Consider the following 24518-nt stretch of genomic DNA (forward strand, 5'->3'; position numbering starts at 1 on the left):
TGGAGAATCCCCAGGACCTGCTGGCCAGCTACTCTTGCTTGAGTTCCAGGTTCACTGAAAGACTTTGTCTAACAAAATAAGGTAGACATCAATAAAGGAAGACATCTGAAGTCAACCTCTGACCTTCACGCACGCAGGTACCTGTGTGCACATTCACACACATGTACCCTACATGAGTATTTTCACATGAAAAGAGATGTGGAGAGCCAACTCAGTCTTAACCAAGTTCATAGGCCCTCGGGAGAACGTTGGCAGTTCATGTCTGAAGACTGAAGATGAGGGTTTCGCTTGGGTGAGCCAGGGCCACTGTTCAAGCTCTGGGCCTGATGTGTAGAGCAAAAGTACCTGGAGCCATTTACCACCTCGCTGGGTGTCCTGGATGCACGGAGGCCACAACATGAAAACACTGGCATGCTTCACAAACCCCAGAGTTCTAGGCAGCAATTAACTACCACTAAGGCTCTTCCTTTGGGCCCTAGGAGGGTGAACTTGAACCTCCTGGGCCCTCAGAGGAGTAACTTAGAGCACCTGCTCTGAACATGCCAAGTTTCTGCCAGATCTTCTGGTTCATCTCCCAAGTTCATGAAGACCTGATGCCTGATTCACAGCATTGGTTGGTTCCAGTAAAACGACACTTCACATTGGCTTGAATATCAATGCATCTGGATGCTCCAAAGAATTGACTTGACCCCGTGTCTCTGTGCCCCTCCCCCTACCCTCCTTACTCCAATACTAACCCTCAGTGCATTTTGAGTGGCAGAGCAACATAGAGCTTCCTAACAGCTTCTCTCCTGAGGGCGGAGGCTGCCTGTGCTGTCATCAGAGGTCCGAGCTCATCTTCGTGAGGTTAAGATAACAGTGCGGTTTGTCCAGAGGCAGAGCCTGAGATGAGGGTGTGGTGCCTGCCAGGGACCATCTGACAGACAGGGGTAAAGTCAGGAAGTAGGAAGAAGAAGGGAAGGGCATGGACATGGAAGACAATATAGCAAGGCTTCCCTGTGTGGGTGGTGGGGCTGGGGCGCTGTGGAGGGAGCCTGTGCAGATGTGTTACTCTAGCCTGAGTCAGAGATGGGTCACTGGCCTGCCTATAAGGCAGAAGCTCTGGTAGAAACTTGGCATGTTCAGAAGAGCACCTCTGAGTTACTCTCCTGAGAGCCCAGGAGGTTCAAGTTCACCCTCCTAGAGCCCAAAGGAAGAGTGGTAGTGGTAGTACAATTCTGCCTAGAACTCGGGAGTTTGTAAAACATGCCAACATTTTCGTGTCATGGCACCCAGGACACCCAATGAGATGGCTTCAGATACTTTTGATCTACACATCAAATACCAAGAGCTTGAACAATGGCCCTGGCTCACACAGGTGGAGCTCTCACGAACTTTGCAGCTTGTGCTATCCAGAATAGCAGGTCCCAGAGACCCTGAGCACACAAGGAAAAGCTCCGGTGGGCAAGATCTACATAGACAGCCACTTGCACCTGCCAGCCTGAGGTAGGATGCTACCATCAGAGTCATGGATGAATGGGAGTTTCCATGGTAGATCCAAAAACAGGCAGATGAGGTCTGGTTCCCATCTCCTGCCACACCCTTCATAGTCAAAGCATGAGGGCAGAGTCCTCAACCATACAGGAATATGTGTTGGCTGCATATAACTGACAGATACTCTAATACCTCCCATCTCTGTCAACCTTGTCTTCCCAATAAGGATAGAAAGGAAAAGAGAGGGTAGGGTGGAGGAGAGGCCGTGGAAGTTAATGACTATCCCAGATGCCCAGATGGTCCTGAGATGGAAAAGAGCTTAATAGGTTAAAGGAGTGAGCACAGTCCATCCAGGACAGAGTGACTCAGAGTCAGAGGCAGGAGAAGGCAGTGGGAAAGCCTCGTGGCCATCACCCAGGAGCTGGCTGAGGCTGTCCTGGGAGTTTGGCTCACTTTACGTGTTAGGGAGCAGGGACCAAGCAGAGTCACATGCAAGTTTCACAGATCGGCTTCTGGCTATGTGAACGAGGTGGGAGGCAAGAGAGGACCCGTTATCAGTGAGAGACTGTTACTGCACCCAGGAGAGGAGTCCCAGGGGTCTCTTTTTGTTTTATACATTTTTAAATTTTATTTTGTTGTTGTTGTTTTTTTCTTTTGAGGCAAGAGCCCTCTCTGTGTACTAGTTTTATGTCAACTTGAAACGAACTAAAGTCATCTGAGAGATGACCCTATTTTCTCAATTGAGAAAATGACACCATAAGATTAGGCTTCAGGCAAGCCTGTAGAACATTTTTTTTAATTAGTAATGGATGGGGAGGGCCCAGCCCATTGCAGATGGTGCCACTTTGGAGCTGGTGGTCCGGGCTTCTGTAAGACTGAGCAAGCCAGTGAGTAGCGCCCCTCCACAGCCACTGCATCAGCTCCTGGCTCCAGGTTCCTGGCCGGCTTGAGTTCCTGCCCTTGCTGCCTTTAATGATGGGCTGTGTTATGAAACTCTGAGTTTCAGATTGCTTCCCGTGTCGTTTTTGGTCATGGTGGTTCGTTGCAGCAGCAGTAAGCCTAAGACACCATATAACCCAGATGAACCTCACATTTATAATCCCCCTAGTTCAGCATCCCCAGTGCTGGGATTACATGCCTGTGGCACCACACCCGACACACTAGTCATCTCTTAAAATAAAAAATACATTAACTTACAAACAAATAAATAAAAAGAAAAGCCGTGTCTCTTCCCAGGAAGAATAAGAGATCCCAAAAATACAGAGAAGGAAACACAGACCGAAAGGCAGAGGAACGGGATAGTGAGATTTGAGGGTCCAGGGTTTCTGGCTATGCCACTTCCTTAGTGGATGATTAACATGGGCTGCTCAACCTTTCAAAGCCATGGCTTCTTCCTCCAAAATCTTCTTCTATCATCACCATCACCACCACTATTATTACCACCATCATAATCAACATAATTACTGTTATCGTCACCATCGTCACCGTTCCCCCGTCACCAGCTGCTGCAGCAGCACAACCATCATTCATCACCTTTGCCGTCCCTGCTCTTGTTCTATCAGAGCCCATTCCACCCTGGGTTTGTCTCATAACAGTTCTGGCATCTGAGTGGGTGGGCCACCTCGCATCCTGGTCTTCAGTCCTTCTGCCAATCCACCTTCTCATCTGTGAGGTCTCTGGTCGAAAATTAAATACGACAATGTTCAAAAGCAGGGGAATTTGATCTTTAGAGTCACTAGAATACAAAGCTTTCTTCTCCCGTCCTCTCCCTCCCTCCCTCTCCTCACTGTGCTTTCTTTTGCACCTGATATCATTTTAAGTAAGGAAAAATGAAAACCTGTATCAGTAGTACGAATGTTGCCATCCATCATTATTATATTATGCCGTGCAATTTTAGATGTAAATAGAAGAACGTTTGCTTCATATGTAGAGTCATCAAAACCGCAGCTTGGATTTTATGGTTCGCACACGCAAATGTATTTACTAGAACAGTGAGATGAACAGCTCTTCTGCTCGCTGCTGTCTCTCATCAAGAGAATCAGATTCTACCGACACTCTCTCTGCCTTTGACCACTGATGCATACGGAAGGGCTGGAAGTATGGTTGACCCATCTCGCCTTTCTCTTCTGGACTCTGATCCTCACACTCCCAAGGAAGCAGATTTAGAAGAGTATGAAGGGCTCCCTGCTCCACTGAGTTGCTTGGAAAGTTACTTTCTGCCCTCCTTCTGCAATCGAAGCACATTCAGATCTGGATGGCAAGGTGGCCTCTTGGAGCTATCAGTGCCAGTTCAATTATACGGAAGCATCCTCACATTTACTGAGTGTCACTGAGTTTTCCCTCATCACGAGTCCACCAGGATTCTACGCTTGTGGAACAGGCCATCCAGAGATGATGTACAAATGAGAAGGTTATATGCAGGTAAGTCGGGAAGAAACAATGGACAGGTATGTTGCGTGAATGTGCTCCACTCATGTGCCTGCACCATGGTCCCATCAGACTTCAGTTAAAAGCACAGGTTCAAAGATAAGATTATTAAAATCACAAGCTGATGGCAAGATGAGGCTTTCCCGACCACAGGTCACAATCACTTTGTGATCGATTGCACGCACGGCGTACCCAGCAAGCATGGCGCACCCATGCCCTACCTCTACCAGGAAATGGACATAGCATTTCCATGGTGGGAGGGTGACATGAAAAGGAGCTGATAGAAATGCTTCACAACCCAACCCCCAGACCACATGAGGCCTTCATGATCTGCCAAGCCTGAAGAGTGAGCCGGGCCACCCTCGGCACAGCAAGCTGGAGGAGGAGCAGGCCTCATCTGCAGGAAGCTGGACAGCGTCAAGCTGATTGTGATTCCCGATGAGCTTGAATAACATGAAATCCGTTTTACTTGCAAAAATCAGAACTATGCTTACTAACCCAGCAAGCTCAAATCAAAATGTTTCCCTGAACAGACACTGGGCTATAAATCAACACTGTGTGATGGCTGTTGGCAGTCAACACCACCTGGGTGTGCTTCAAGCGCCCCTCTCCCTACTCCAAACTTCTGCCCAAAGAAATGGGTGTCATCACCTGTGCTGGGAATGAGATCACTCTGAAAGCCTGTATCTGGTGAGTGTTGGGGGCCAAACCATCACGCATTTCCATTTTGGAAAGCAATTTCCTGCCCTTATCTTTTCTTAGCCTGAAAGCAGATGGTCTCACAGGCATGGAACATGGGTTCAGGCTTCAGGACGCAGCCAGTCTGGGCTGGTAAAACAGAAGGACTCAGCTGTTTACAGCTCAGCTGGTAAAACAGAAAGGACTAAGGATGTAGCTCAGTTGGGAGGGTACTAGCCTCACATGTGGGATATCCTGTTGTTCAATTTCCAGCACTGCTTGATCTGGGTATGGTGGTACCAGCCAGAGGATTGGGAAGGCAAAGCTAGCCTTGGCTATATGAGATCCTATTCAGAAGAAGAGCAAGGGGGAGGGGGAGGGGGCCAAGGGGAAGGAGGAGGCAACAAGATCTAGAGGCCTAACTCGCCACTCACTGCCAGAAAAACTGGGCTCACTGATGACACAAAAGAAGCCGTCAAACATTGGGTACGCTTCCTCCAGCACGAGCAAGCGCCAACCGCTAAGAGGCCCACACAAAGGCCTTCACTCTGTTTCCGCCTTTGACTCTCACAGTCACAGCTTCCACTGTCTAAATCCTGGTGAACATCACTCCGCTAGAGGCTGAATAAGACAAAGGATAAAATGGTGACTGTATCTGTAGCACATGTGGTAAAGCCGAGGCTAGGAAGTTAAACAAACCCGTGTGTTTATGGTCACCTGGCAGAGCCAAGGATCACACCCAAGTCTGGTCCACCTCACAGCCTGGACACAAGCAATGGACACAAACGAGATCACACACACGTGACAGTACACTGTGAGCTTGGCTTTAGAACAACCATGGGAGCAGTAGCCACTTGCTCTCTAAATGGTGGCATTTCATGGGGCACTAGAGGGTGTCAGGGGAAGGAAGTGGCAGCATTAGATGACTTAGGAGTAGAGGTAGAAGGATTGCCATGAGTTTAAGGCCAGCCTGGGCTACATAGTGAGTTTTAAACCACGTTAGGTTACATAGTGAGATCCTTTCTCAAAGGAGGAAGAGGAAGATTGGGAGATGGAGGAAGAAGAAGAGCTCATAGTGTTTGAAAGACAAGGATGGAACTGAAAATCATGTTCTACAAATCAGCCATCTGAAAATCATCAGCTCCAAAAGTCCTGCCAATGAGAGCCATGTCCAGTTCAGCTAGGTCCTGAAAGCATGGCTCTGTCAGCAAGGGATTGAAGAAAGGACAGACACACAGACAACAGGTAGAGAAACGCTGGAGTTAGGTAGACTGTGTGCACTCTGATGGAGTGGCACTGAGCACACGCAACACGGAACCTTGGCAAGTTTATCATAGACAGCACAAGAGGAGGGCTATGTAGTCTCTGAAGGAAATGTCTGTAGTGATGGGTCTGCTGCTGCAAACATCCGGGAAGAGGAAGCTGCTCAGTTCTGCACACACTGCTCAATTGTTTATAACACTTGTACTCACACATACGTCAGCATTCACACTTGGACTAGAGAAAGGCTTTGCCAACTCCCCATGGGTCTGAAACCTTGGTCCTTAACATGGAGGCTCATGTCCAACAACATACATTCACTCAGATCTTCTCTGGTTCCCTACATCTGCTATGTTCTCTCCTCTGTAAGTCTAGACACAAATACAGAGATGCACACAGCACAGGTAGAAGGAAGGTGACGGACAGGAGGAGCGGGGAGGGGCCAATGAGAGGAGAGGAGGATCAGGGAGAGGCCAATGAGAGGAGAGGCGGAGCGGGGATGGGCCAATGAGAGGAGAGGAGGATCGGGGAGAGCCAATGAGAGGAAAGGAGGAACAGGGAAGGACCAATGCAAGTAAAAGAAGATGAGAAACGTGCATGAAAATGTAATGAAACTAATTATTGTGTATGCTAACTAAAAAATTAGTTGAAAAAACTATTCATTGAATAGAAATGCTCTGAAATTAGGCAAAGAAGACAGCATCTGATAAAGTGTTTGAGTTGATAGCTTTTCCCATTTTAAAGGCAGAAGTTTGCACTGCATGAGCTACGTCAACCCCACCTCAGCATTTCCATATCCTGAGAAAGAAATTCCCCAACTCTACATACTGGGAGGGCTGATGAGATGGCTGGACAGGTAAGCCTGACTAGAATTCTACCCATGGAGTCCACAGGGTAGAAGGAGAGAACAGGTATCTGAATATTGTCTTTTAACCTCCAGGTCTAATGTTGCCCAGTTTAAAATACTTTTTTTTTAATTTTTTTCGGAGCTGGGGATCGAACCCAGGGCCTTGCGCTTGCTAGGCAAGCGCTCTACCGCTGAGCTAAATCCCCAACCCCGAAAATACTTTTTAATAGACCCATTATAAACCAACTTGCCAGTCCCCAAAACAAGAAATTTAGAGAAGAGGATGAGGGGCAAGGGTTACCCACGGAAACAGCGTGCACTATGGAAACATCACGATGAATCCACTAACGTGTATAATTAGTGTGTATTACAAGGAAGAGACAGCAAGATGGCTCGGTGGCTAAAGGTACTTCCTCCCAAGCCAGGCGTCTTGTGCTTGCTTCCCATGGCCCACACGATAGAGGGAGGATTGAAGGTAAAATCTAAAAATAAATATTTCCAAGATACATACTTTTTACTACTTTAGAATCTCGTTTTAGCCTCAAAAGTGTCATCATAGTCAATAAAATACATGTTACCCTAAAGCTAAGGCGACAGATTAGTTTCCTATTGTTGTATAACAAATTACCCCAGCAGTAGCTTAAAACGGCCCAGATTCGTTATCTTAACATGCAGATGAGATGCCATGTGGATCCAGATTCCAGATGTGGCTTAGCAGGATGCCTTCGACTTCCTTAGACGTCAGGAAGGCTGTCAACCAGAGCTGCTATATCTCAAGGCTCTGCTGGGCTGAAAATCACTGCTAAATTCCCTTGTGCAGCTGCTGTCAGGCTTCTGAGCAGCATCTACCTTGGCTCAGGTGCTTTCCAGCCCATGTCCATCTGTTGGAGCCACCGTAACAAATATCACAGCCTGACATCTGAAACAATGGCCACTTGTGGTTTACTACACTGGCAGCTAAGGTATTTAAGGACTGTTTTGGGGGTTTTTGCAGATGGCCACCTCACCTTTCCTGTGGCCTTACACAGTCTTCCTTCTGTGCCTTGCTCTGTCTTTGTCAGGTCTACAATAACTTATCTCTGTAAAAATTTAGCACCAGCTGGGCAAGGTGGCACAAACCTTTCATGCTAGAACTCAGGGAGGTGGATCTCTGTGAATCCAAGGCTGCCCTGGTCTAAACAGCAAGTTCAGGGCTGGCCAGGACTATATAATGAGACCCCCTCAAAAACAAGCAAACGAACAATCCTTATTCCAAATATAGCCACATTCTGAGGTACTGCAGACTTGTACCCCTCACAAATGGGAGGGGCATGAGTCTGCCCACCTCGCTACCTGAGAGACTTCATATCAGGGAGAACATGACTCAGGAATGGGGAGGGAAGGAGGAATGGATGGAGAGAGGGAGGGAGAGAGGGAAAGAGGAGGAAGCTCATCTTTTAAACCTACTTACTGCTCTTACAGAAGACTGAGGTTTAGTTCCCAGCACCAGTAATTCCAGTTCCAAGGGCCCTGATGCCCTCTTCTGAACCCTGTGGGTATCTACACTCACATGCATGTGCCTTCACAGACATACATATATACAGATAATCAAAATGAATATTTTTAAGACACAGACAAAAAATGAATTGAGACAGAAACATTTTACTACTCCCCATACATCCTGGGCAATATTGCAGGTCTGCCCCCCACCCCCACCAAGATTCTGAGAGAAGAACTGGGCTTCTTAGAGACTCTCAGGGAGGGAACACACAGAAGCAGGCTCAAGGGGGCTGTTGGAGGCTTTCTGGCAGACTCTGAACCTAGACTGAAGGTTGACACTGGCCTCCCCTGAACAGGCAGTGCTGTTGAAAGGCTGGGGGAGCTATTCCCAGCCTTTCCATTGGAAGTTCAAGGAGAGGGAGGGGAAAGATGAAGGGTCAAAGGTCAAAGGGGATTTGGGGTTTAAAGGAAGTGTGCTCAGTGCAAGTCTCTTTCCTCTCCCTGTAGGTCCATGGCTCCTTGGGGACAGGATGGCAGCACGCTTACCCTTACATCCCTTTTCTCGTCCACCTGCATAAACATAGGTCAAAAGGCAGTCAGTCACACCACACTACATGCACACATGGTAACACCCTCACACACTTTTACATGATTCCACGTATACACAAACATGCACACGCATTCACACCATCACATGTGTACACCTGCCTCTAAATACTAGCTCAGCACGCCACACACCACACCACACACACCACACATACATCTACACTACACAGTGTCCTCCAGCATTCTGCCTGTGTCTGCATATAGTGGGTGCCTGTCAGGAGTGACTTCAGTGATGAAACATTAAGTTGGGGGCCAGCATGTCTGAGGAGCCGTCTAGTTAAATCTTTCCAGTTCCTCACCACCAGCCCCTAGTGTTTGTACAGAGTCCTCTCTCAGTCAGGCTTCTCCAGATTGGAGAAACATCCTCTTCCATAGCTACCTACATGTGAACTGCCCCAGCTGGGGTGAGAGTTAATGGCCGAGTTGTTGGTATATTTTCCATCCAGTGGTGTCTAAACCTTACGTTTTTCTTTATTGAAGCATCCAAATGGTGTCAAGGGAGCACCTGCAGAGCAAAACACCTGCTCATATTTGGGGAGTCCTCTTGAGAACAAGGCAAGCTCTGGGGAAAATACTGCACACCCCTCAGTCTTCGGGCTGCAGCTTCCACAGCCCACCGAATGGCTTGTGGAGACAGGTGATCTCTGGGGAGGAAATCCTGGGTGGATTTGCTGAGCCACGTGTCTCAGGAGTAACCAGTAAACTGCATTTAAAGAGAAAGGGACAGTCTGCAATGACACACTGTCTGCTAAAGCTGGAAGGACTCCATGGAAGACGGTTGGGTAGTGTGTTTTGAAAAGGGCTGGCATCCTTGGTCATCTGGTAGCCTGTCTGGACTCTCTGAGTCCCACCTGTCAGGCTCTCTTTCCAGGGCACTCCCATGAACCAACCAAGGAGCAACACTTCTACCGTGCCTCAGCCTGAAGTCTCAGGCTGGGGTGTGAGAAACCCCAGCAGGAACTCAGAGGGCTTGGAAACACTCATAGCGGCAGTGCTCCAAAGCCACCTCTGGGCAAGACCGGGTGTTTCCTTCACAGCAGTCACGCGAGCCTGCCATTTCTTACTACAGCATTATTCTTTATTTGTTTTCCAAATTATTCTTCATGTGTAACCCTTTTCCCTGAGCCCTTTCCTCCCTCCAGTGAAATCTGGCACCCCAAGCAGCTCTCAGAACTAAATTAATTATAAAATCATATTAATGTCATTTATACAGCAATGAAATTAATTTATTCCATACATCTGAGGGGAAGTCATCAATTATGAACCTGGACTGTAGCATTTTGTGTTACAGCACTTACAATTCTCACGAATTTTAATATTTCTCCCAGCAAGAATTGCCATAAATATCACCTGCCGTAAAGCCTTGATTTATGAATTAAGCCTAACTTCCAGGTGCCACTAATATTTAAATACTGAACATTTAATTCTGATTAAGTACATGTTCAAGGTATTTACCCCTGTATGAAAAATAAGTCTGTCCACCTCTCAGGGATGACCTTGGGCCCAGGATGTTATATATGTAATAAAATCTGAGCTGGGATGTTGCTATGATTTCACATAAAGGCTTGGTCCCCAGCGTAGTCATGTCAAAAGGTCTTGGACCAGCCATTCTCAACCTTCTAATATGACACCTGTAATACAAGGTCTTCGTGTTGTGGAGACTCCCAACTATAAAATCACTTCATTGCTACTTCATACGTGTAATTTTGCTTATTGAGACATAACGTACATATTTTGGGAGATCGAGGTATGCCAGAGGGGTCGCAACCAGTAGGTTGAGAACCGCTGTCTTAGATCTTTGGGAGCGCTGCCCTCGTAAGGAATTGTGACCCCAGTCTCTCGCTGCCTCCTGGCTGGTGATGTAGCCACATGCTCCACCACATATTCTCACTGTTACAATCTGCTGTCCTCACAGGATGCCAGACCAACAAGGCCACCTGATCTTATACTTGGAGCTCCAAATGGAGAGCTAAATAATTCTTTCTTTGTAGGCTAATTGCCTCCATCATGGATGGTAACACAGTGCTAGCAAGAGAAGTGCTTCCTAGCTCCCATTTCCCAGGCTATGTGATAAGCTTGATATAGGGTAACCTTCTCCCAAGACCTGGCCATGTCCTGGAATTCAAAGCAGCCCACTCTCATAATGAATATGGCATCCCAAGAGGGAGCCTCCTCTCACACTTCTCAGAGAATGTTAGAGGACACCCAATTCCTCATTCACGAGACCAAGGCAGGCACAGAAGCACAAGCCTATAATCCAGACGCTGGGGACACAGAGACAGGAGGGTTCCTGAGCTCTGCTGGCCAGACAGCCTAGCAAAATCAGCAAGTTCTAGCTCAATGAGAGATCCTGTGTCCAGAAATTAGATGAAGAATAAGTGAAAGAGGCTAATGTTACTAAAGTTGATCTCTGCCCCACACACTCATGAACACATACATGTACCAAAAAATAAGTATGAATGAATCTCACCGATATAACCGTGAGAGAAATCAGACAGAAAAGAATGCAGGCTGAGTGAGCCCAGTCATTTATATGACATTGACGTTCATGATCAGGCCAGGCTCAGCTGTGCTGTGAGAAGTCAGGATAAGGGTGGGTTGGAAGTTCCAGGAAGGGCCCAGGGTGGGGGCATTTGAGATGCCTGGAACATTCTGTCTCTAGATCTGGTCTCTTTACAGAGATGTGCTCACCTTCTGGGTATCATCAGGCTGAAAGCTTGTGACATATGCTCTATAATTGCAGAATGCACTTACCCTAAAAAGTACTGTTGTGCATCTGAAGTTTGAACAGAAGAGGGCCTCCTGGGCTGTGCTTGTCTGACAACTCTATTCCGTTCTCCTGCTAATGGCCGATCTGCTCATCAACACCTAAGAAATTCAGGGTGATCCCAGCTCTTGGGGGACAGAGACAGACAGGACAATCACAAGTTCAAGACCAGTCTTGGATACATACTGAGTTTACAGGGCACCTAAGCTATATAGACCATCTCAAAAAAAATTAATAAACAAACAAAAATCCTAACATGTCAGAGTGCGTTTCACATGTCCCTAAAGTTATTAAAAAAAAAAAAAAAACTTACACAACACTCCCTGAACAGGTTCTCCTGCCTATGAGGGGAGGAGAAAAGTCAGGGTGAAGTCAGTGGGCTGAAGGGAGTGTCAGAGAAGGCAAGTTGGCAAATACATTGTAATGGCTCTGTGACATGGAAAATCAATAGTTTAAAGGTCCTATTGCCACCCACTTAGGACCTATATTCAAGTTACCTGTGGGACCCTGGTAGCTATGCTTGGTGTCACCTTGACACATCTGGGAAGAGGGAGCATCAGATGCCCCTCTACCAGATGGGCAGTTCTATCACGTGGGGCATTTTCTTGATTGTTAATGTAGAATGTAGGAGGGCCCAGCCCACCTTGGGCAGTACCATCCCTAGGCAGGTGATGGTAGGCATATGAGAAGGGTAGCTGAGTGGGATCCTGGGAACAAGCCAGTAAGCAGTGCTTACCCATAGTTCATGCCTTGGATTCCTGCCTGACTTACCTCAAGGATAATCTGTGACCTGAAAGTATAAGCTGAAACACCCCCAACCCATTCCCAAGTGGGCCCTGTTGGGAGAGCTGTCTGTCTGGAAGCCTTGAGGAACTCGTAGAATCAGACATGGAGTCTCTCCAACTCCCAGTGACCTAAGCTCTTACTCTCTAGACCTCAGCCCCTTGGTATGACCATGGGCTGTGACTCACTACCCCTCATGCCTGACCATCTCGTTTCTCCCTCGATGACCAGAGCCTGCCTCTCCTGTCCTATTCCAGTGTGTACCCACACACCCTATCCAGCATCCACACCCTGTCATGGCAGAGGGTGAATGGGGCCAGATCTGTGAGAGAGCTGATTTCTGAAGTCTGTTTGAGAGACATATTCCTCATAGACACAACATACTCTGCAGATGTGCTCAGCCCTCTCCTGGACTATGTGTTCACTCTGCACAGCATCAGGCTCCAGTGTACCCAAAAGCATCTGCCTTGACAGTGACAGGCTCCAGGCCATCACAGAGGACAGAGAGACCCTGGCACTGACTCTGGTGGGGATCTACCTAGGCCCCGTGAAGAGCCATTGTCCACTGTGTATCAACAGACTCCATCACAGTGGCCTCTCCATCCTGTTGCCCCTTCCCTGGCCTCCCTCTTTGTGTAGCCTCAAAGAGTGAAAGAAGCCTCTTACCTTGGTGTCTTCACTTGGTGGTGAGGGATTTGCCTTTCCACCCCTTACCACTCTCTGTTCTCCCATATCCAACATTTCCTGCTCCAGAGCCACAGGAAGTCACCATAGGGCACAGAGTGTCTGCCATGCTGTCTTTTGAAACTTTTATGACTCCCGCTCCTTACAAAATCAAGCTCATCATCTTCAGTGTCACAGAACCTAGCCCCATTACTCCCTTGGGTACACACACACACACACACACACACACACACACACACACACACACACACCTGGGTCTCAGCTCTAGTGTTTTTGTCCCTTCCTTTCTTTTCTCTCCTTTAATGTATCTGAAATGTCTTCCTCCTGGCCACAACTCTAGATTCATCCCTAAACCTCCAGGAGGGTGGTCCACTTTGATTCCAGCTCTCTTCTATTTGTCTTTCCTCCTTCCTTTGTGAAACTCCCAGGAGAAGAAGGGGCCATCAGTCTACAACTTCAGGCCTCCAGAGCCAGTTAAGGCTCATGCCATCTTCTTCAACAGACCAACTCAGAATGTCAGGACCCTTGCATAGTGACCACTGAGGTCTTGTGCCATGTACGGTGTCCATGTTTCTGGCCAAGTAGCCTTCCCCAGAAACATTCTGGCACCCAGCCCCCACCCACGGATCCTTGAAGTACTCTCCAAGGGACAGGCAACACCCAGTTTTTAAGCACTGGCAATTACTAAGTACTTAGTATGTGCTGGGTACAGAGAGACATGAACTTTAGAGCCACATAGCAGGGTAGGGATCCCTGACCTGAGTGTAGACAGACCAAGCCCATGTCTCAGCCTCCAAGTCTGGGCAGTTAGTTCATGGCTAGACCAAAACCTTGTCTGATGCTTTCATGAAATGGGTTAGCGCCCACCCTAAGACCTAACACAGAGAGATATTCAAGAGCAAGGAAATACTGATATTTACCTTACATGATGCTATCATGGGAAACCAGAACCTCAAATCACTTGGGCCTCTTGCCCAGTTATAAGTGGCCAAGCCAGAACCTACCCAAAGCTGCACTCTCACCAAGACTACACATAGCTCCTCAGGTCTTTTCAAAGGCGTTCCTCCAACCTCTCAGCTTGAACCCCAGTAAAATACAAAGAACCTAGAGTCCCTCCTAGACTCTGGTCTCCCTCTGACCTCTCACCTACAAAATCATACATTATCAGTCAAACACAGAGGCCTCCATCCACATCCCCAGGCTTCCTGTTTACACCCCTGCCACCCTGACTCTTCCCCTCCACTTTCTATCACTGAACCTGTTCAAGTTGTACTCGCCACTGATCACCTTCTATGTGCTCTGTCCTCTCAGAGCCAAGATGGCAGACAATTCCCATCTCTCCTTTCAAGTCCTCCCACTCTGGGCTCATACAGCAGATGAGTCCCCAGCCCCATCCGCACTAGACTCACAATAGCAAAAGAAAGCAAATTGGAGTCCAGGTTAGACAGCCAGACACACACCTGGCCCTGGAGGCTCCCACCTGTCTCCAAGAAGAACAAGTACGATCACTCAGCTGATTGGGATACAGACATTCAGAGCTGACCCAGGAGAACGCCTGGCAGAGAGGGTCTGGGGCAGTCAGGCACCACCCTTCCAATCAGCAGCTGTCTCATGCAGATCCTAAGAGATGTTTATGCCTCCTCCTCTGTACCAGGCCCGTTTCTTTTTCTCAGTCTAAGGGTGAGGGAAAGTGTGAAAATATAAAAGGCATGCCTTCCTGCTTGGAGAGGAGACAGATTCATTGGAACATTCTCATGACACCAGCAGGAGACAGCATATTATATTGATGTATTGATTTGTGGACAGTTCCTAGTACCCCATATTTGGTCAGAGGGGTTTGTGAAGAAGGCCCTCACCCACAGCCTTGCTTCTCAGGTTATATCTGCATGGTATTTCATCATCAACCAGGGAGGCATGAACAGAAACAGAAACTGTAAGCCACAGACAGGAACTGTGGCCAGGAGGGCAGGAGGCCAGGAGGCCAGGAGGCCAGGAGGCCAGTCTGGACCCAAAGCCTATCACCACCCTCCTGGCCCTGCAGCTCATTAATGTTTGATACATTATCAACTTTCATTCATACAGAGGAGCCCAGCGGGAATGAGGCACGGAGCATCAGGGGGGAAATAACTCTCATTTGTTTGTTCTACAGTGCTAGCAGACAATGCCCAGCCAAGGGAGCAGGGCCTCCATGACCCACCCCACCTACCTGGCTGGAGTCTTCCAGCCCTGGCCTCTCTCCCTCTATCTTCCTGGATCCAGCCAGGACATTTGTCATCTTCAAGTTCTCAAATGCAAATCTCAGCAGCCTGACCCTGACAGAAGTCCGGGTTGTATCCCCATTCTAGACATGTTGTGTTGTTTCCAGTTGTATCCTTATTCTAGACATGTTGTATTGTTTCCAGTTGTATCCCCATTCTAGACATGTTGTGTTGTTTCCAATTGTATCCTTATTCTAGACATGTTGTGTTGTTTCCAGTTGTATCCCCATTCTAGACATGTTGTGTTGTTTCCAATTGTATCCTTATTCTAGACATGTTGTGTTGTTTCCAATTGTATCCCTATTCTAGACATGTTGTGTTGTTTCCAGCTGTATCCCTGTTCTAGACATGTTGTGTTGTTTCCAGCTGTATCCCTGTTCTAGACATGTGCTGTTTCCGGTTGTATCCCTGTTCTAGACATGTTGTGTTGTTTCCAGCTGTATCCCTGTTCTAGACATGTTGTGTTGTTTCCAGCTGTATCCCTGTTCTAGACATGTTGTGCTGTTTCCAGTTGTATCCCTGTTCTAGACATGTGCTGTTTCCGGTTGTATTCCTGTTCTAGACATGTTATGTTGTTCCCAGTTGTATCCCTGTTCTAGACATGCTGCGTTGTTTCCAGGTTCCTTAAGCCAGGCAGATGCTGTAGCTGCAGAGACCCACAGAATGCCTGAATATCAGAATCAGCTCTCTCAGGCCCTAAGCCTTAGCACCAGGAAAAGGGTAAAATTATGATGGCCGTGGGGAGAAGAGAAAACAAAAGTCGTCCCTTCAGGGACAGGACCCAGAGTGCAGCCTGATCTTGAGCGTCTCTCTCCTGTCTCCAGGAGCTGGTATGGCTGTTCCCTCAAACTGCAGACATCCCACCCGAATTCCTTCACCATGGTTCTTCCTATTGGCCTTTCATGTTATGTCCCTGCCTAAGTGTCACTTCCTCCAGGTAGCCTTCCCTGACCATTTTAGTCAGGGAAGGATGCTCTCCACCTCTCATAACACAGCATGATCCCTGCTTTCAAATTTTCTCCTTAAGGGAAGAGCTTGTCTGTCCCCCTTTCCAAGCTATGAGTTCCACAGCAACGTGCAGGAGCCTCATCAGTCTGCCATAGTCTCTGACATCACACTTTACAAACCAAAGTCAGAGGAAGGAAGGAAGGAAGGAAGGAAGGAAGGAAGGAAGGAAGGAAGGGAGAGAGAGAGAGAGGGAGGGAGGGGGGAGGGAGGGAGGGAGGGAGGGAGGGAGGGAGGGAGGGAGGGAGATAAATAGGTTAACCTTGTCAACCCTTCTCAAGGATCAGCGTTACTAGTAATGAGACCCCGACTGTGCTGAATTCTGAACCTCTAGATGTTGCAGTCCAGCCTCACCTCAATAACTAAGCTTCTAGCTGTCCAGTCCCCAGGCCCCTCCTGGAGGCTAGGAGGTTGACTGCATGTCCATGGTCAAGCAGGACAGTCCTGCTGTTCCTATGGGTAGAGGAAAGAGCCACCCACTCACTCCACTGCCAAACATGTCCATTTCCAGTGGCACTGGGGCTTGCAGAATCCTAGCTGCACCACATTGTAGATGCTGGTACAGGCTGGGGCCACACACTCCACCTACCTGTTTTGCTTCAAGCCGTCAAGAATGGGTCTGCTCAGGGGCTGGGGATTTAGCTCAGTGGTAGAGCGCTTACCTAGGAAGTGCAAGGCCCTGGGTTCGGTCCCCAGCTCCGAAAAAAAAGAACCAAAAAAAAAAAAAGAATGGGTCTGCTCAAACCAGGGCCCCATTCTCAGATCCTGGTTTAAAGGTCTTTCCTGAGGGACTATACTCTCCACATATAAAAACATTTCCACAGGCTGCCCATCTGCTGTGAAGACTGTCCATCTCACCGTGGTATTTTGAATAAGAGTATCACCCATAGGCCGTGTTGATGTATGTGGCCACATAATCACAAGGGCCATAATCTATGTAGCTGCCTGAATCCATGGAGTCCATTGAGCAGCCGAGGGCCATGTCTGGATCCATGATCCTGATGATGCTTGGGGCCATGTTAATGTCCATGGCTGGTGTTATCACCCAAAGCTGTGGGATTGTTCATAGTCTCTGTCACCACCTGAAGACATGTCAATGTCTGTGGATTGTGCTGCCACACAGGACCATGCTAATGCAGGTGACCTGTGCAGCCTCCTAAGACCATGTTTGTTGGTGTCCTTAGTCTATGCTGCCACTGAAGGCTATTATGATGTCCATGACCCATGCTTTGACAAAGGACTGTGTTATTATGTACTGCCACTGGAGACCATGCAGAAGTCCTTGGCGCATGCCAATGCTGGAGACCATGCGAATGTTCATGGTCCATGCTGTCACCAGAGACCAGGTACAAGCCCATGATCCATGCTTCTGTTGATGGAAAAGAACAAGGAAGCTACTTTTGCAATGGTATTGATGACTGCAGATGAATTTGAGAAAGAGGAACATAAAAGGCTTCTGTGACGATCCCTGTCCCCATCGTCCCTCCAAAAAAGAGTAACAGCCTAGACAGGAAGTCATCGAAGAGAATTCCTAAAAACTGTTATAAGGATGCTGAAGTGTAGCTTTCCACAGCTGATGACTTCTGGTAGGGGTGCAGGTGGAGGACTCAGTTATCTTTAGGGGAATGGCCACTGGGAGTTTGACCATGCTCCAGTGAGTTTATGAACAACACAAAATGGGCTTGTTCTCTTCCTTTCTCTCTCTCTCTCTCTCTCTCTCTCTCTCTCTCTCTCTCTCTCTCTCTCTTTCTTTTTCTTCTTTTATTGGTGGGAGGTCACAAGGGTGGGAGGACAGACATGGGAGGACTGGTAAGAGAGTGTGATGGGGTTCATGATGTGAAATTCCCAAATAATCGATAAAAATAGTATGCTATAACAAAATAGAAATACAAAATAAACATGAAATTTGAAGATTAAAAAACAAAGAATGCCCCCCATAGGCCCATAGGTATGAATGCTTAGTCATCAGGGAGTGGCACTACTTGGAAGGGATCAGAAGTTTGCCCTTGTTGGAATAGGCGTGGCCTCGTTGAAGGACGTGTGTTATCAGGGCTGGACTTGAAGTTTCAAAGTTTCAATCCAGGTCCAGTGTATCTTTCTTGTCCTGCCATCTGCAGATCTAAATGTAAAACTCTCAGCTGTTCTCCAGCCCCATGTCTGCCTCAGTTCTGCCATGCTCCCCACCACGATACAGGACTAAACCTCTGACACTGGAAGCCATCCCCAGTTAAATCCTTTCTTTTGTAAGAGTTGCCTTGGTCATGGTATCTCTTCAGAGCAATAGTACACTAAGACATGCACCTTTGAATATGGAAAACATGCTCTCCTCAGCTGGGGTAAAGACCTCCATAGTCTCTCCAGCTGGCATGAAGATGTCTTCATCCACATCTATGAGTATTTAGACCACACTCTCTCTGTCTGGTTTAAAGTCTTCCATGTTCATCTTGGATAAGATCTCATTCTCTGCATGTAGTGTGAACACTTCTACACTTCTGATGTGAATGTCTCCACACTCACCCCTGTTCAAATGGGCAGTCTGCCCTAGTCAGCTAACAGACAGCCCCTGGGATGGTTTCTCTTTCTGAATTTCACCTTAACCCCTGAGTTATCTCTTGCTCAGGTCACTCACCTCCAGTCTACACTGTGCAGACCCCCACCCCTACCATGGGGAGGATGGTAGTCTTCACGCCAGATGGGAAGAGTGTGGTAGTCTTTGTACCAGATGGAGGAGTAATGAGCTCTTTACACATGGTGGGGGTATGAAGGTCTTCATACCAGCCTCACCAAGAGGCCCTCTCTCCTTTCTGCTGTACTTGAACTAGGATGGTTTTGAGAATAGAGATGCTAGCTAACAGCCACTATACCAATCCATAGAACCTGAGATGTTTGGCAGGAGAATGGAAAGAACGCTATGAAATAAAATTAAGCCGTGATGCAGACTGGATTAGCCAGCCCATCCCTGGACATGACAGGGATATGCTGATACACGCCGTCTCTCGTGCTCCTCGTCTGCTCATTCACACCTCATTCAAACTGGAGTGGGTGTCCGGTGTTTTAAATGCAGATTCTTGACCATGTCAGCCTCAATCAGCCCTCATTGAATCTACCTGCAGCTCTTAGTACTTTACCATCTTGCTCGTGGGTTTAGATCCCAAATGGAACCCACAGTGGGTCTCCAGTCCCCACCTTCAAATGAGACTTAGATGACCAGGTTGTCACTATGTAGGGTAGCTGCATGGCTTCTGTTGGCCCAGATCCCTCCTTTCCTCCTCACTGAGCACTCAAAGCTGTCCTCAGCATTCCGATAGCATTAACAGCCTTTCCTTGGCATACTTCACCCTGATCATGTAGTCCGGCCTTTTTTCTATGTGTGGATACAACTAATCACTGTTCCATACCCTCTAGACACAAAAAGAGTGGCCTAGACCTGCCATCAGTGCTGCCTCTATGGACCCTAGTTTCCCAAGGTGGATTCCATGACTTTGCCCAGATGGAATTCACAGATAATTATCAAGACTACAAGACAAGTTCACTACAAGACTATTGGAAGCAGTTTATGTGAAATCCAATAGTAGCCAACATTCAGGGCTTGTCATGTGCAACAGTTCCATCTCTCCTAATACACAAGCAAGCTAAGAAGCCAAGAAAAACACAGGCGGAATTGCCTGTCCATCTACTCCTCACAGTGATTTGGTCACAAGATGGGAAGACAACCCCTGTACCCGAAGAGGAATTGATTGAGCAAAACTGCACCATAGCATAGGGGTCAAAGTAGAGCCACACAAATCCTTCTGCAGGAGGATCTGCAGTATCCACTCCAGGGGAGCCCACTGTCCTAATAGCACAGTCTATAAGCAGCATCACCCCTTCCTACCTGCGCCTCCGAAGGGAATGGAAGTAGGGCTATTTCTGCAACTGGAAGCTCAAAGGTACGGACTCTATCCATATCTGGCCATGATAAGCAAGCTGAAATAGTCCTAGGGGGCCAAAATTTGCCACCACACGTCATGCTCCCCGTCTGGAATTAATGTTAAAATGTTGTCATAAGTTAATTAATGCTATTAATAAGGCATGGTACAAGGAGTGCCAGGGCCCTCCCCTGCTTTAGGTGTTCTACAGGAACTAAGAGAGAGGTACTAAGTCAGCCACAGCAAGTTTCCATAAAACCAACCATGCGAAGACTCGTAAAATAGGGCCTGTCGTGAGCACCGTGAGGCCAGAGACCAAGCTCTCCACAGCTAACATCCCAGATCCTTGTCTGGCTCAAGTACTCCTTCTCTAACTCTTTGGGGAGGAGAGATCCTCTCCAGTAGCCTCCCTTAAAGCTTTCCATTAAGCTGTTAAACACACAGGACAGTGCAGAAGTTAGGACCTTGGGGCCATTTATGTCTTCCCCAAATCTTCCTTGATAAGGATGAGAACTGTTTGAATGGGTAGAAAACTCTGCTTCCTACTTAATATCCTTTCCCAGCTTGTCCAGCTCCAGCCCCCTTGTCTTCCTAGCATCTGACTTGCTCTTTTCTCCTGCCCTCTGTGGCCTATTATGTTGGCTAGTCTTATGTCAAGTTGACACATAAACTAAAGTTATCTCAAGGGAAGGAAGCTCAACTGAGAAAATACCTCCATAAGATCTGACTGTAAACATTTTCTTAATTAGTGGTCAGTGTGGGGGAGTGAAGCCCATTGTAGGTGGTGCCAAACCTGGGATGGTGGTCCTGGATTGTATAAGAAATCAGGCTAAGCAGGCAATGGAGAGCAGTCCAGGAAGCAACACCCCTCCATAGCCTATGCATCAGCTCCTGCCTCCATGTTCCTGTCCTGTCGTCCTTCAATGATGAACAGTGATATGGAAGTATAAGTCAAATAAACCCTTTCCTCCCCAACTTGCTTTTTGATCATGAGGTTTCATCACAGCAATAGAAACTCTAAGATATTGTTCATCCTCACTGGCTAGCGCTATCCACAGGACTAGCTAGGCTAGGTAAAGGATTAAACAGAGCTTTGGGGTCCTGATGGATGGAGGGAAGGGCTTCTAAAGCCCAGTGTTGGGGAGGAGCTCTAATATGGCATTGACTAGACTGACTGCCCTTGACTCAGGCATGGACATGAAGCTGACCTCTTAGCTCTGCCTTCCCAACCCTTGGCAAGCCAGTGTTCCAAAAACCTAGAAGGTGACAAGTCTCATGGTCAGGGCTCAAGGAAAGCTCCAGGAGCCATTACATTGCATCCTGAAGAATAGCCTTACACCCCACATATGTGCCCTTGGAATGGTTTGTATATGCTCAGCCCAGGGAGTGGCACTATTAGAAAGTGTGGCACTGTTGGAATAGGTGTGTCACTGTGGGTGTGGGCTTCAAGACCCTCATCCTATCTGCCTGGAAGCCAGTATTCTGCTAGCAGCCTTCAGATGAAGATGTAGAACTCTCAGCTCCTCCTGCACCATGCCTGCCTGGATGCTGCCATGTTCCTGCCTTGATGACAATGGACTGAACCTCTGAACCTGTAAGCCAACCCCAGTTAAATGTTGTCCTTTATAAGACTTGCCTTGGTCATGGTGTCTGTTCACAGCAGTAAAACCCTAACTAAGACAACCCTCAAGGGAAGCAAAATGAACAGAGGGATCCAGGAAACAAAGAATACATTATGCTTTGCACTTGAGATCTTTTTTTAGCTTCTAGAATGTTTTTCTGTACTGCAAATTTGCTCAACCACACACACTACTCAAGAAGCCCAGACCTGCTACTAATATGAAACTCTGATACCCAGACCCTTGTTTCGTCCAGTGCCCTATTGACTACTGAGGCCCCTACTTTACTGTCAAGGAGGCTACCATCTCTGTCCCATAGGCAGGAAGAACCATCCCAAACTACAGCACACAAGTCTGTGATCTCATTCCTTCCTCAGAACCCAATCTGGCCTTCTAGACAGGGATGTCAACAGACAGCCATTCCCAAAGCACAGCCCTCACCTCAAAAGGAAAGAGATATAGTTTATTCTAAAGCCAAACATGAGATGGTATGGCCTCTATACCATGTTCCAATTTGCTAACAGTTTCATGAGTTTTCAATAGTAACGGAACAAAGAAAGTCATAAATCTATGAATGTTTAAAAAAACATTGCTGGAGACATCCAGTGGGCAGGTTATGGCAAATCTGGGAAATCTGGGCTCTAGGCTTCAGATGCTACCTGATGACATTCTCAGCCTGGCTTGCAGTCTTGTTTGAACATTCCAAATGGTTTGAATAGTCCAAGGATGTTGGGTTGCTCACAGGGATGGGCGATAACTGGTTATTAAAGTGTTAAAGATAGACTTGGATAATTTGGCCCCAGACCTATAATATTCTAGCTCTTTATAGTCACAGAAGCCTCCATCTGTCAATTAGCTTGGTAGAGTCTTTATGTGGGTGCATCTTTGTTCTTGGAATTTCAGTCCATTTGTAAGAACCAGCTGCCAACATGTCCAGTGCCTCCAGACTGCCCTCGAGGTCTTGAATTTCTTCAATCACAGCAGGCAAGGGATCCTGAGAACCTCTGCACCATATTGAATCCTCCCAAAGTTCATGACTCAGTAGGACCTGGAATATTATTTATAAATACTTTCTTTTTTTTTATTTGATCAAGTTGTGATGAGATTATACTTGGTTGGTGTGAAGCCCAATTCCAATCACGGATGTCCTTACAAGAGGAGGAGATTTGGGGCCAGACCCAGAGGACAGGACCTTGGGAAGACTAAGACTGGTGCAGGCACAAGCCAGGGAATGAAGATGTTCAGAAACAGCTAGAAACTAGGAGGAAGCATCAGAAGTTCTCCCCAGAGGCTTCAAGAACAAATGGCCCTGCAGACACCCTGGATTTAGACGGAGCTGGAACAAAGCAGTTGGTGGCAGTGCCACCAGACAGCTTCCAAAATAAAATTACATCAAAATTCTGTTTTAAATAGAGCACCCTGCTTAATTCTGCATAAAACAGAGCACTTATCTGCTGTGTCACTTTTCTCATTGCTGCAACAACAAACAAAAAAAAACAACTTAAGAAATGGAAGGTTTGGGGTTGGGGATTTAGCTCAGCGGTAGAGCGCTTGCCTAGGAAGCGCAAGGCCCTGGGTTCGGTCCCCAGCTCCGAAAAAAAAAAAAAAAAAGAACCAAAAGAAATGGAAGGTTTATTCTGGCTTATGGCTAGAGGGCATGGTAGGTACATCATGGTGGTGTAGGCTTGGTGTCAGGAACTAGCTGGTTACATGGCATTTGCAATCAGAAAGCAGAGAGACGAATGTTGGTTTTCTGCTCACTTTCTCCTTTTTTTAATGACTCTGAGACTCTAGTGCATGGAGTGGTTCATCACGGAAGGGAGAAAAGTCCACGAGGCCCTGCCCCTCCCCAAGGGACGACTGGCAATTAATAACTGTTGGAGGGAGGGGTATCGGTGTCTTTAATGGTATACCCACTGGCAAGTTGTTAGTGTCTCGGGAGAAGTTCTAACCTAGAGCAAAACGAAGACCAGAGAGTTAGAGGAGACTTGTCAAAAAGAAGGTTCCGGCAGGATAGGTGGTGGATGATCGGGCCAGGGGCAGGGGATGATAAATGCACTATATAAATATATGGAATTGTCATGACCATTTAAGTTTTTAAAAAGACAAATGTTTAAAACAATAATACACTTAAAAGAGACTTTGAAGACTTTAATTTAAATAAAAAATAGAATGTATAAAGGAGAAAGAGAGGCAGAGGCAGAAATTAGACAAGGCTGGAGAAGTAATTAATAACATGGAGAGAGACATAGAGGATCCAGAATATGGCAAAGAGAGAAAAATTAAGAATGGAGAGAAACAGTGAACAAATTTCTAAACAGGGCTCTAGAGCACAGAGAAATACAGTGACAGAGAAGCTATATGGAGAAAAAGAGAGAACTTTCTGGAGCTGATTTAAAGCTTGAGTACTTGGGACTAGAGAGATGGCTCAGTAGGGAAGAGTGCTTGCTGCTCTTCCAGAAGTCCTAGGTTCATCTCCCAGAGCCCACACAGAGGCTCACAACAGACCATGACTCTAGGAACTACGACACTGTTTGCTGACTCAGCAGGCACTAGTCAAACACGTGGTACACAGACACACCTGCAGGGAAATCACCCGCACATATAAGGTAAATATATTTTTAAATTACTCTATCTGCAAAGAAGCAGGAAAACGTGCTTCTAAGCTAAAAGGGAACGCAATGAAAACAGAGCCAGACTCATGGAGGAAGTAGACCAGAAAGC

At 47.2% G+C, this 24518-nt stretch overlaps 1 non-coding gene across 1 annotated transcript; it reads right to left on the minus strand.

Moving 5' to 3' along the window:
• Positions 1 to 6819: 6819 nt before the first annotated feature.
• On the minus strand, positions 6820 to 6900 carry Trnaa-agc75 (transfer RNA alanine (anticodon AGC) 75). Its single transcript has one exon. It is a non-coding gene; the product is annotated as a tRNA-Ala (tRNA).
• Positions 6901 to 24518: the final 17618 nt, after the last annotated feature.

The sequence above is a fragment of the Rattus norvegicus genome, chromosome 1 (assembly GCF_036323735.1).
Source record: "Rattus norvegicus strain BN/NHsdMcwi chromosome 1, GRCr8, whole genome shotgun sequence".
NCBI lineage: Eukaryota > Metazoa > Chordata > Mammalia > Rodentia > Muridae > Rattus > Rattus norvegicus.